This window comes from Tupaia chinensis, unplaced genomic scaffold (assembly GCF_000334495.1).
Source record: "Tupaia chinensis unplaced genomic scaffold, TupChi_1.0 Scaffold000057_1, whole genome shotgun sequence".
Classification (NCBI taxonomy): domain Eukaryota; kingdom Metazoa; phylum Chordata; class Mammalia; order Scandentia; family Tupaiidae; genus Tupaia; species Tupaia belangeri.
This window is the reverse complement of record NW_006159515.1, coordinates 5,325,923-5,339,826: the sequence shown is the minus strand read 5'-3', so window position 1 is coordinate 5,339,826 and position 13,904 is coordinate 5,325,923. Positions and strand designations below refer to the sequence as shown.

Genomic DNA, 13,904 nt, shown 5'->3' with positions numbered 1-13,904 from the left:
GAAGAAAACTTCTTTAGAAGTTGCCTTCCCAGCGGTGCCAGCAGCTGGGTGGGAGGGAGGCATTTTCGTGGAGGGTCTGGGAATTCCTGGTAGGTTGGGATTGATGTGGCTGATGTCCTGCCATTTCCTTAGGGCTGCCCGCTTGTTTCTAGCTAACTGCCCATCACAGAACATGCGTGTTCCGAAACAGGTGGTGTGGCCAGCCGTGGGAGGGTGGGGGTGTGAGTAAGTTGGGACTGTACGTGGGGCCTGGGTTTGACTCCTGCTTCACACTAAAGGCTGGACTTGGTGGTATGCACCTGTAGTCCCTGGGAGCGTGGAGGCTGAGGCAGGAGGATCATGACAGTACGACCCTGTCTAAAACAAAAACAAGCGAGAGAAAGGGGTCGGGGCTCTGCAAATTGTGTCCTCCAAGAAAGATAAGACGAGCCCTAACCCTCCACACCTGTGAGTTCACCCTCCTTAGAAACAGAGTCTCTGCATATGTAAAGGTAGGATGAGGCCCTTAGGGCGGGCCTGCTGCAAGATGACTGGGCCCTAGTAAAAAGAGCAAAGTGCCCCTGAGCTATATCCCCAGCTGGGCCAGCAGGTGGCGTGGTGGTTAAGGCACTGGACTCCCACATGGCCGACTGCAGTTAGAGTCCCGGACATGGCAGCCTTTTCTCTCTCTTTCTCTCTCTCTCATGAGTGCATGTGTCCTGAAGCAAATTAAATAATAGTAATTAATACATTTAAATAAATAATTCTAGAAAATGAGAGAAGTGCCATGTGAAGACAGAGACACGGGGGACATCACAGGAAGATGGTAGCAGCAACTGGAATCATTTTTTCCAAACTCAGAAATGTCTGAGACCGCCAGCACACTACCGGAAGTTGGGGAGAGGGCTGGGAAGAGCCTCCGGACAGCCTCAGAAGAAACCAGCCTGCTGACACCTTAATTTCAGACTTGGAGCTTCCACGACCTACTGTGAGACATTTTCTGATATTTAGGAAACAAATACAAGAGGTCTTCAAAACATTCATGGGTGCAGTTCCTTGTTAGTATAGTGGTGAGTATCCCCGCCTATCACGCGGGAGACTGGGGTTCGATTCCCCAATGGGGAGGCACTAGATACTTTGGGACCAGCAGTTAGCGTAATGGCTATGTTGCTGGACTCCCATGTAGTCGACCGTGGTTTGATTCCCGGACCTGGCGGCTTAAACTCACGCTGGGCACGTGTGCGTGCATGCCCAAGATCCCAAGAGGAGAATGGAGGAGAAGGGATTGTGGCATGGCCATCCCCTGGGTGGTGATTTCTCGCTTTCTGTCCCTATAGCAAAAACCTCTCAAAAAAAAAAAATCATGGAAAATGTGTATAAAAAAACTAATTTTGAGAAGCATGCTGGGCATGCATGTACGCGTGCCTAAAATCTTGGGAAAAGGGAGATGGAGGAGACGGGATCGTAGTGTGACCATTTCCATGTGGGGTGCTTTCTCACTTTCCTTCTCTCTGTCTTCCCCCTCTGTCTCTCTGGTGAGCACACATGCCCTCTGGCAAATTAAAAGAAAAAAAATGAGCATATCCCCCTCCTCCTCATTCCCTAAACCACACTCATTTCCATCCTCCCAAATCCAGAACCTGCCAATCAACAGATGGCTGACCTCGCAATCAACAGTGAGGCTAATTGTGTGCGTCAGCTGGGCTGGGCACGGATCCTAGTGAAGGAATTCTTAGATGGTGAACATTTAAACTAGTAGACAGGGCCAGCAGATGCCATGGGGGTTAAGGTGCTGGATTCCCACATGGCCAACTGTACTTTGCATCCCGGACCTGGTGGCTTGAAAATCACACTAGGTGTCTGTGGGCGTCTGTGTGTGTGTGTGTGTGTGCGCGTGTGCATGTGTGCACGAGTGTAGGTGCCCAGGACCCCAGGAGGAGAATGGAGGAGAAGGAATTGTAGCATGGCCATCTCCCCAGAGGATGCTTTCTCACTCTCCCTCTCACTGTCTCTCTGGTGAGCTGGGCCGTGCCTAAGCAGTCGAAGACAGAGAGACAGGAAGCGAGAAATCACGCCTCAGGGGGGATGGCCACTCCATAATTCCTTCTCCTTCATTCTCCTCTCAGGATCTTGGACACGCACGCCCACACGCCCGGGGTGAGTTTAAGCCACCTGGTCCGGGGCTTAAACCACGGTCAACTACGTGGGAGTCCAGCGACATAGCTATTACGCTAACTGCTGGTCCCAAATTTACACAATCCTTTAAGGCCTCTTTCATCGATACATACACTGTTTACATGGAGCGGGTCATCAAAAAGTTCGTGGAAAATGTGTATTACCAAACATAAAATAACTATGTGAATTACAAAAAGGTTTTGCACCCAAGTAAATGTATACTTTAATTCCACTTTGCCACATGCTTTTTGAAGCCTCCTGATACATCAGTTCCATTTTTCTGCAGAACCCCAGTTATTTCATCATCCCTCACTTTATTTTCCCTAAAATAAAAATCTGACCACCTCTGACTTTTCCCTCCAAAACGTCTTTTACATCTCTTTTCTTAAGGTTGGTCCCCCCACCACAGCTCAGCCCAGTCTCAGCTCCAGCTCACAGAGGCGCATGCGTGTGCCCGGCGCGCTCGGGAGGTCCCTGGATGCAAGCCCAGGGCCTTTCCCATGGGGTCCAGGTGCATGTCCCCTGTGCCAGTCCTAGGCCTTCTCCTTTCCTTAGTGCCACGATTCACAGGTGGGCTGCACATCGGGCTCACAGGGGACTTTTGGAAGATCCTAATGGCCAGGTCACACCACAGACCAATCAAGTCAGAGTCCCTGGGGATGGAACCCAGGTTGGCATCGGGAGTTAAAACCTTCCCCAGGTGATTCCAGCGTGCAGCCAAAGGTTTAATTGGGTGGTTAGACCCATGGCTTCATGGGGGTAGCAAAGCCAGGAAGGAAACCCACCTGACCCGGATGTTGTCTTTCCAGCCTCCCTGCCGGAGTGCTGTCCCTGGACCAGCAGCGTCGGCATCACCTGGGAGCTCGTTAGGAACGCAGAACCTGGGGCCGGCAGGTGGAGTGGTGGCTGGGGTGCTGGACTCCCACATGGCCAACCACAGCTCAAGTCTTGGACCTGGCAACTTGCTTTCTCACTTTCCCTCTCTCTTTCTGGTGAGTATGCATGCCCTATAGCAATTTAAAGTAATAATAAATTTATTTTTATTAGTTTTTTAAAAAGAAATGCAAAATCTAACCTGAGAGTTTGATCTACTTAGAAATAGGTCATTGGGGGCCAGCAGGTGGCATGGTGGTTAAGGCACTGGACTCTCACATTGCTCACCACAGTTTGAGTCCTAGACCTGGTGGTTTGCTTTCTTACTTTCTCTCTCTCTGTCCCATAGCAAATTAAAAGAAGAAGAAGAAGGAAACTTAAATAAATAATTTTTTAGAAATAGGGTCCTTTGGGACCAGCAGTTAGTGTAATGGCTACGTCACTGGACTCCCATGTAGTCGACCATGGTTCACGTCCCGGACCTGGTGGCTTGAAAATCACACCGGGCGCGTGTGCATGCGTGCCCAAGATCCCGAGAGGAGAATGGAGGAGAAGGGATTGCGGCGTGACCATCCCCCCTGGGGGGTGATTTCTCGCTTTCTGTCTCTCTGTCTGTCTCTGTCTGTCTGGCAAGTGCACGCGCCCTATAGCAAAAAAAAAGAAAAAGAAAAAGAAAGAAAGAAAAGAAAAAGAAAAAGAAATAGGGCCCTTCTATGGGACCAGCAGATGACATACTTCCACATAGTCAACCTCTATTCAAGTCCCAGACCCAGCAGCTTAAAACTCATGTCAGGCACATGTGTGTGTGCGTGCCCAAGATCCCGAGAGGAGAATGGAGGAGAAGGGATTGCGGCGTGACCATCCCCCCCTGGGGGGTGATTTCTCGCTTTCTGTCTCTCTGTCTGTCTCTGTCTGTCTGGCAAGTGCACGCGCCCTATAGCAAAAAAAAAAAAAAAAGAGAGAAATAGGATTTTTCTAAATATAGAGAATGATCTGCCTTTTAGATTTTAGTAAGGCCCCAGGTGATTGGTGTGTACAGTTTGAGAAGCTCTGCTCTAGGACATACCAAAAATGGCCAGTGTTCTGGGGTAGGCTGTCAGAGAATGAGTTCCCTGGAAACCAGAGGAGGGTGGGCTGACCTCGGGGCACAGTGATTTTCCATGAACTCGGGTCTGATGACTTGTGAGAAGGGAAATTTGAACACTGGCTTTGCCACTGGACAGGCCTGGATTTGAGCCCAGCTGTGCTGCCCCCCCATATGACCAGGTGTTTTGGCAATCATAATGAGACCTACCTAAAATTATCACAAGAAAGACAGAAAGATCATTCCTGGGGCTGGTCCTGTAGCGCAGCGGTTACCTGCCGTGGACTGGGGGCCAGGTCCCACATGGCCGACCACAGGTCAGATCACCAGCCCTTGTGGCTTGAAAACATGCCAGGTGTGTGTGCCTGTGTGCCCAAAATCCTGAAGGAGGGAGAAGTGGAGGAGAAGGGATTGTGGCAGGACCATCCCCATGGGGGTACTTCTCCACCGTCCTTCGATCTGTTTCTCTCTGGCCAGTGCACGCACCCGCTAACATTTTTTTAAAATATGATCTTTGGAGAAAAGAACTAGCAGACACAGGAGGCCTTTGCCTTCTCCCCAGTGCCCTCCAGCACTTTCCCAACGCGGAAACCCTCCCACCCTTGGCCTCTGAATTCTGGCCTCTCCTCCCTTGCAATAGCTTTGAGGAAAGTCTCCTCACTATTTAGCACTTCTGGTGCCATTTTCACTGTGACAAGTGCCACCTGCCCTTAGATTTTCAGATGCTGCAGAATGTGGTCCTTGGGACGGGGTGGTTGCTCGCACCTCGTTACCCCAGCAGGGCATCAACATCAGAGCCCGCACCTGTGCTGGAAGAGCTGCAGACCCAGGGCCCAGCTTCTGGCTCTGGGTAAACAGCCGGGGTGTGGAGTTGGGCTACTGTCACTCTGAGACAATGGCTGGCCAGCTCGGATCGCGGGGGCTGTCCTGGAGGGAGTCTGATGGGAGTCCATGACATCCTCCTCTCTGCTACTTCTCTCCCTGCTCCTCCCTCCCATCCGGCCTTCACCTCTTCCCCGTCTGAGCCCCGCTCCTTCCCTCAGCTGATGAGAGCCCCACCTGCCTGAGCCCAAGCCCACAAAGCCTCGCTAGGATCCTGCCCTTCCTGCCTCCCAGGTCCATTCGGATAACCCTAAAGCCCACCAAAGTGACCAGGGGCTGCCAGAACCCAGCAGCCCGTGTGCGAGCCAGGCACCCCGAGCGGGTCACCCCCTTCCGCAGGCCCCACGCCCCACACCGAGCCAGGCACCCGAGTCAGCCCTCTGCTCTGACGCACCAGGCACTCAGCCACTCCCATGGGACCCCAGGTATTGGGCCATCTCGGATGCCACGGACTTTAGTGGAAGATGCAGAGGAGACAGTTGGGTGGGGGCCAGGGGTCTCATAACCACCTCATTCAGAAAGAGACTAAAATTTAGGTTTGAAAAGCCTCGTCGCCCTCCCCAGCATCTGGTTCCAGCCTGGCTCCAAGTTACTTCCTTCTTCCTTTCCTCGTGGCTCCTCAGTGACCCCCAAATCCTTCCCCTTCCTGCAGAGACACAGCCCTCCTTTCTCAGGCAGCTCACCCAGCCCCACCCTGTGCGAATCTCCAGACTCCCTGCTAACACACTCTCGGGACATCTGCGCAGTCTCGTGACTGGGAGGCCGACTCTCAGCCGTGGCTGCTCCCTGGGAATCCACGCCGAACCCTAAAATCATCCGTGCCAAGCCCTTCTGGATACTCGGAATCAGTCCTGGCCAAGTGCTCCAACTCAAGCACAAGGCAGAGGCACTCAGAGAGCTTGTTAAAGGCTTCGCTCCCGGAATGCTGGTTCAAAGTTCGCATTTCGGGGAACCAGCAGTTAGCGTAATGGCTATGTCGCTGGACTCCCACATAGTCGACCGCAGTTCACGTCCCGGACCTGGTAGCTTAAACTCACGCCGGGCGCATGTGCATGCGTGCCCAAGATCCTGAGAGGAGACTGGAGGAGAAGGGATTGCGGCATGGCCATCCCCCCTGGGGGGTGATTTCTCACTTTCTGTCTCTATGTCTCTCTCTCTGTCTTATCTGGCGAGCGCACACGTCCTATAGCAAAAAAAAAAACTCTCAAAAAAAAAAAAAAGTTCACATTTCCAATAATTTCCCGGTAGGCTGAGGCCACTGTTCAGGACCACACTGACAACCGAGATGCAGGGCTGGGCTGAGGCCTGGGTACTGGCCCCCGTACTCAGAAGAGATGGATGTAGAGTAGCCCCTGTTTCTCCACGGTTTTGCTTTTCATCATTTCAGTTGCCTGTAGTTCATTGTGGTCCAGTGATGCTAAATGGAACAGTCCAGAAATAATCCATGTGTGAGTGTTTTTCTTTTTAGGTTTTTACCAGAGAGAGACAGAAGGGAAGTGGGAAACCACCCCACCAGAGGGGATGGCATACCACAGTCCCCTCCCCTCCTGGGGTTTTGGGCATGTGCACACATGTACCTGGCATGATTGTCAAGCTACCAGGCCCAGGACTTGAACTGTGGTCAGCCACATGGGAGTCCAGTGCCTTAACCACCACGCCACCTGCTGACCACAAGACAAGAGTTTTTATAAGGAAAATGAGGAATGACTGAGTAAGTTATTTGGGGACAATTATCCCTGGCTACCAAGATCAATAGCAAGGGCAATGTCAGTCCTAGATTGGACAGACGTTTTCCGGACAGGTGTCCTTCCAGAAGCGTTACGTTTGCAGTGGCCTTTGTGTAGGGCTGCGGTTCTGACAAAGCCTCTGTGACCGCTCTTATTATCTGGCACACTGATGTGAGAACCATCCCCTCCGTGGCCTTCCCCAGCTTCAACATTTATTTACTTGTTAAGAAATCTCTTTGACACAGAGATTCTATTTTGATTCTAACAGCTTTGACACAGTGCATTATTATAAATGTCTATTTTTTTTAGAGAGAGAGAGATTTTTGCTATAGGGTACATGCACTCGCTGGAGAGACAGAGAAACAGAAAGCAAAAAATCATCCCGGGGCGGGGGGCGGATGGCCACATCACAATCCCTTTTCCTCCACTCTCCTCTGGGGATTTCGGGCACATATGCATATGCACCTGGCATGAGTTTCAAGCCACTGGGCCTGGGACTTGAACTACAGTCAACCATGTAGCCCCTTTCTCAGTTATTGTTGTTCATCTCTTACGGTACCTGAATGATAAATTAGACTTTATTACAGAAGTGCGTGTATGGGTAAAACAGTATATATCAGGCAGATTCTATCTGCAGTTGTGAGTATCCACTGGGGGTCTTGGGGACCCCCCACTTCAAGGAACCCCCACAGTCATCCTTGCTGAGTGGAGCCCTCAGAACCCAGCTTCTTGTCTCTCTAAATCACCCACCACATCTGAACAGGAAGCCAACCACTCAGCATGGTGAGCGCTGGGACTAAAGCTGCATCTCAGCTCTGCTCTCTCCTGCCCCTCACCTCTTCCTGCAGGATCTCCTGAGCTCAGCCCCCTTTCCGGCTCCTGTTTTGTTCCTGAGTGCCCTCCGGATATGCCTTCCTCCTTCCTGCTTCACACGCTCACAGCATGGATCCCGAGTCACTTTGGAGCTGAGAAGCCTGGCATCTGGGCCAGGTGGGTTACGAGAGGTGACAGAGGTGATGGCACAGACAATTCTGTCGTGTCCGGAGTGAGCCAGCTCTCTTCCTGGACTGGTCTGGCGGGGAGGCCTCCTGGCTCCACAGGCAGCCTCTGGCCAGGCTGCCAGCTTGCACCTGCATGCCCTTTGGCAGGTGCTTGGGGAGTCTGAACCTCTCAGGAGGGTGTGCTTTGCCTGTGACCCCAGCCAGGTGTGGAAACGCACCACTGGGCGCCTCTGAGATCTGCTCAGGGGGACAGCTAGGACACCGCTTTTAGCTGAGGTTCCTACTTGAATCCATAGGCCCAAGAGCAGAGCTGCAAGTTCTTTGAGCCATTGCCCCCTCCGCCCCCAAGCCAGAAGTGCCCCCGGTGGACTGGACATTCTGTCCCCATGACCGAGGTTCAGTGCTGGGGCCTGTCTGGCCACGTGTCTGCAGGTAACCTGGAAACCAAGCGTTCTCTGCTCTGAGCCCACGGGAGCCAGCGATGACCAGAACATGAGGAGTCCCCAGAACCTCAACCGAGCCCCTGGGGTTTTCACGGGATGCAGCAAATCTGACTCCATGACAGAAATTACCCTCGTCCATTCAAATCAGTGAGAACATCTCTTTTTTTTCTTTTTAATGAATTATGTATTCATTATTATTATTATTATTTAACTTGCTATAGGGCATGTGAGCTCACCAGAGAGTGACAGGAAGAAAGAGGGAACGTGAGAAATCAAGCCCCAAGTCGGGTCTCAAACCGTAGTCGGCCATGTGGGAGTCCAGTACTTCAACCACTACTCCACCTGCTGGCATTTTTAAAGTTTATTGATTTATATTTTCCATGAGAGAGAGAGAGAATGAGAGAGGCAGAGAGACAGTGAGACAGAAACAGAGACAGAGGAACAGCACCCCCACAGGGTCTTGACTCCACGATTCACCCCCAGCCCGTCATCATGGGCACACACTCAGGGAGGCCTTGGGATGAGAACCCAGAACTTTCCTGTGTGGGTCAGCCTCACTGAGCTTTGTGTTTTACCACCGTGCCACTGTCCGGCCTGGACATAGATGTAGATTTGTGAGGCGCCCCGGCCCTTCCTTCATTGCAACGTTCCTGGACTCCATGGTGGGCAGAATCGTGTGTAGCCAGGAGGCTGCTGGTGACATGTTTTTTAATTCCATTTTAAAACTATCATTAGCTGGTGATATTTTAAGTGGACTGACGCGAATGTTGGCGAACAGCTTGTAGCCTCCCCTCTTCTCACCCTGCTCTCAGTGGGATAAGCCAGCCCTCCCGGTGCCATTTTAGGGCACACTTTTAAGGCGACTGGAGTCTGTCACTGAGCGGGCCCTCAGGCCTGGGCTCGATGACTTTCTTTCACTTCACTTTTGTGCCTCCGCCTTCTTCGCTAAACTGTCAGTGTCAATCCAATGTCACTAGCACAAAATGGGCACGCCCTTCTGACCCACACGGGAGCGGATGATGGCTTGCCGGCCTCGGGACTTCGTTGCCAGTTACGCAAGTCCGATGTGAATGCTTTCTTGGCACACGAGACCCACCTACCAGTCCCTCCACCCAACTCGTCCCCGACACCCCAGCCTTCCCAGAGGCGTCCAGGTCAACGGCTCGGTGTGCATCCTCCCTGTGTTCCCTGACGTCTTGAGGAAAACTTTGGTATTTTAGTAAATGTTGAAGTAACTCTGAGCACTAGAAGTTATTTTATTTTTTTTGCAGGACCAGCTGGTAGTGTGATGGTTGAGGTACCTGGACTCCCACAAGGCCTACTGCAGTTCGAGTCCTGGACCTGGTAGCTTGCTTTCTTACTTTCCCTCTCTCTCTGTCTGTGTCTCTGTGGCCAAATTTTAATTAATTAATTAATTAAAATAATTCTTAAAAAAAAAAGAAGAAGAAGAAGAAGAAGAAGAAGAAGTGTTTTCTGCTCTTGACATTTTACTACCACATTTTCCCCGTAGCTTTTAGAGAGGTTTTCACTATAGGGCGCGTGCACTCGCCAGACAGAGAGAGACAGAGAGAGACAGAGAGACAGAAAGCGAGAAATCACCCCCGGGGGGGGATGGCCACACCGCAATCCCTTCTCCTCCATTCTCCTCTCAGGATCTTGGGCACGAATGCACACGTGCCCAGCGTGAGTTTAAGCCACCGGGTCCGAGACTTGAACCACGGTCGACTACATGGGAGTCCAGCGACGTAGCCATTACGCTAACTGCTGGTCCCATCTTCCCCAAATTTGAAACATACTCTCTCGGTCGATGCTTTTGGTGTCGTCTGTGTTTACTATGAAGATACTCCTTTCCAGAAGAAATACCATGTAGCTCTCCAGAGACCAGCGAGCTCACTGTTATTTTTATTTCTTTTGCACTTCTTTCTTTCTCCTGGGAGAGGGAGAGAGAAGCACCCCCACAGGGTTTCATGCCATGATCCACTCGAGCTTTGCCGTCCCATGCGTGCACCTGGCACGTGCAGGGGGCCCTCAGGACACAAATCTTGGGCCTTCCTATATAGCTCTGGTATCACAGAGCACCATGTCACCTCTATGCCACCATAGCTGGTCACCACTGTTATTTATTTATTTATTACATCATTATTTATTTAACTTTATTCATTCATTTATTTTTAATTTGACCAGACACACACACACACACGGAAGGTGAGAAAGCAAGCCACCAGGTCAGGGGCTCCAACCATGGTCGGCCATGTGAGAGCGTCCAGTGCCTTAACCACCACACCACCCACTGGTCCCTCCACTGTTATTTATTAAACATTAACTGTGACGTTAGTGAAGTTCACGCTTCTGGGCTGGTTACTTATGCAGTCCCTCCCAAGACCTTGTATCTAATTTTATAGTTCTTTGGGGGGGAGGGGGGGAACATGTTACCTGCATAGTATAAACACCCTGCCTGTCTCTGTATTAGTGCATGCCATGGGTGACTACGGTCTGTCAGACTGGGAGCTGTGTTGGGAAGTAACAGGCTCTCACTCGCTGGGTCTCTGTCCAAGGCCTGGCACAGGGGTCAGTACGAAGAGTCTTGGTAAGACTCTACGGAATGCAAGAGCAATGGGAGGAGACCTTCCAAACCTGTCTTCCACATCTCCTGTGGGCTCGTCTTCCCATTTTATCTAAAGCCACCTTCGTTGAGCATCTACTTGTGCCCTGTCCTAGTCACTAGGGAGAGGACCCCGTGTGGACTAAGACACACCCATGGCCTGCAAGAGCTTTTAGGCTGAGTGGGAAGTTGACGTACCCAAAAGTCCCTGAGAACCATGAGGGGCTTGACAGCCAGGGATGAGAAGCTACCCTTATGTCTTCCCTTGACCTCGCAGAGTCTTCTTGAGGAACTTGATCACAGCCCTGTTCTGTTCTCCCATATTACAGATCGGGAGGCTGAGGCCCAAAGAGGTGAGATGAGTCATCAGGTAGCTACCAACGCTGCTGAAACCCAGACCAGCCTGGGACCTTCTAAGCAAATGCTCTTCAAGGAAAAGATGTGGGTGCTCCCTCTTTCACACGGTGTAAGAAAAACCCAATTAGAAACGACCCTCTTTTCTTGCCCTGCACTCTTCCTTCCACAGGAAGTCTCAGTTTAATTGCGTGGTTTCTTCGTCCGCTCTTTACTCAGTGACTGTAGGTTAAGCCCTCTCACTGTGTTCAAGGCCCTGCGCTGGGCACAGTCAGTGATCCAAGAGAAATCACCTCCCTTGTCTCAGGCTGTGGGGTCAAGACACGTGTGCCATCAGGTTAACCAAGAACACTGGGGAAATGCCAGATGGGTGGTTCAGGCAGTGCAGAGAGTTGGCAAAAAATTCACAAGAAAATGCCCCAAGGAGAGATTTAGTCAGAAAAACAACTCCCGAGGAGATCCCTGGACTCGACTCAAGCCCCACCCCTGACCATCCCTGATCTGTGACCGTACTGTGTGGTTTGAGCTCAAACATGGAGCCCACAGCCCTGAAAACATAGATGAAATTCTAACTGCAAGGTTGGACTTTGTGTAAGGCCCAAGCGCTTGCCCCAGGATGATGACGATGCTGTCTTTCCCAGAACCCTGGACGGTGCCTGACGGTCACCAGAAACCAGCGTGTGTGCAGGATGAGTTCCTGTTTCTTCTCAAATCTTCCTGTTGCAAGGGCACAACCCCAGAGGAGCACGATGGGGTCTAAGACACGCTACTTGAAAATATGGCCCCCTGGCTTTTAAGAAAACCGCGTTAGCAGAAGTGTCTCTGTGACGTTCTCCCTCACTCCTTCTTCCCTAAGGCAGGCCATGAGACCTTCGTTGAGAGGGGTCCTCGTTATACCCAAAGAAGTGGAGCATCCTTGTCTCTGAAGACACAAGAACATAGAGAAAAATCTTATCAAATAGGTCTTGCTAAATTCCCCCAATTTAATACCAAAAGATCACATCCACTGCTCTCTAATTACATTTCTCAACTGTCTCCTCTTCATCAAAACTAAGCATCAAAAAATGTGGCCCTGTTTCATTAGGTCTTCATTTTCTTATGAACTCTCAATGTCAGGCCAGCAGGTGGCGTGGTGGTTAAGGTGGCTAGATCCCACAAGGCAGAATGTATGGTTCAAGTCCTGACCCAGCAGCTTTAAAAATACACTAGCTGCGTGTGCGTGTATGCCCAAAATCTGAAGAGGAGAAACGGAGAAGGGATTGTAGTATGATTGTAGTATGGGGAGAGGGTGCTGTCTCACTTTGCTTCTCTCTCCCTTCCCCCCTCCCTCTCCGGTGAGCATGTATGCCCTCTGGCAAAGTTAAAAAAAAAAAAAAAAGATTTTCATGTCACATAAAACTTGTGCTGAGGACCAGCAGATGGTGTAATCGTTATGTTGGTTACGTCACTGGACTCCCACATGGCCAACCACAGCTCAACTCTCGAACCCAGTGGCTTGCAACCCACGCTGGCACATGTGTCGGCACATGTGTGTGCATGGTCTAAATCCCGAGAGGACAATGAAGAAGGGACTGCACTGCGGCCATTGCCCCTGGGGGGATGATTTCTCACTTTCCCTCTCACTGTATCTGTCTCTCCCTCTGGAGCAAGAGCAGGGCCTTACAAGAGAAAAACATAACAAATGCATCTAATCACAGTTTGATGTGGTCCAAACACCCATGAAAAACTAGATTTTAAAATAATTTTTAAAAATTAAGGCCAGTGGGGGACCAGCAGTTAGCGTAATGGCTATGTCGCTGAACTCCCATGTCGTCGACTACGGTTTGAGCCCTGGATCCGGTGGCTTAAACTCATGCTGGGCGCGTGTGTGTGCGTGCCCAAGATCCCAAGAGGAGAATGGAGGAGGAGGGATTGCGGCATGGCCATCCCCCCTGGGGGGAGATTTCTCACTTTCTGTCTCTCTGTCTCTCTGGCGACCACATGCTCCCTGTATCAAAAACCTCTCCAAAAAAAATTATGACCAGCGGGACCAGCAGATGGACTCCCATGTAGTCGACTGCAGTTTGAGTCCCGGACCTGGTGGCTTAAACCTCACACCAGGCATGTGTGTGTGCGTGCCCAAGATCCCAAGAGGAGAATGGAGGAGGAGGGATTGCGGCATGGCCATCCCCCCTGGGGGGAGATTTCTCACTTTCTGTCTCTCCGTCTCTCCAGTGAATGCACATGCCCTAGAGCAGTATCCTCTCAAAAAAAAAAAAATTGGGGGTTCAGCAAGTGGCATGGTGGTTAAGGCACTGGACTCCCACATGTTCAACTGTAGTTTGAGTCCTGGACCCAGGGGCTTTAAACTCACACCAGGCACATGTGCGTGCATGCCCAAAATCCTGAGAGGAAAATAAAGGAGAAGGGATTGTGACATGGTCATCTCCCTTGGGGAGTGATTACTCACTTTCCTCCTCTCTTTCTACGGAGAGTGAGTGCACATGTCCAATAGCAAAAACCTAAAAAAATAAAATAAAAATAAGTTCAGGATTTATTGCCACAATCTCAAACTTCAGCTTTTTTATTTAAATTCAAAATATTTCCCTATAAAGGTATCCCCCATAAGTGAACACATGTTAGAGCTCAGAAAAGAACTTGGACCTCAGGAAAGAATAAATATATCAATCGATGAGGTTAAATTCAATTTGGTTATTCTGATAGTGCACTAACCACTCTGGACTGTCTTCATGTCACTTCACCTCACTCTACTGGCTTCTATCTTACTCCCCTTCTAAGCTTCCC

The 13,904-nt window shown here is 50.7% G+C and overlaps 1 non-coding gene across 1 annotated transcript; it reads left to right on the top strand.

Annotated features, from left to right (window-relative positions):
• The first annotated feature begins 1,032 nt into the window (after nucleotides 1–1,032).
• TRNAD-AUC (transfer RNA aspartic acid (anticodon AUC)) lies at nucleotides 1,033–1,104 on the top strand. Its single transcript has one exon. It is a non-coding gene; the product is annotated as a tRNA-Asp (tRNA).
• The last annotated feature ends 12,800 nt before the right edge of the window (nucleotides 1,105–13,904 follow it).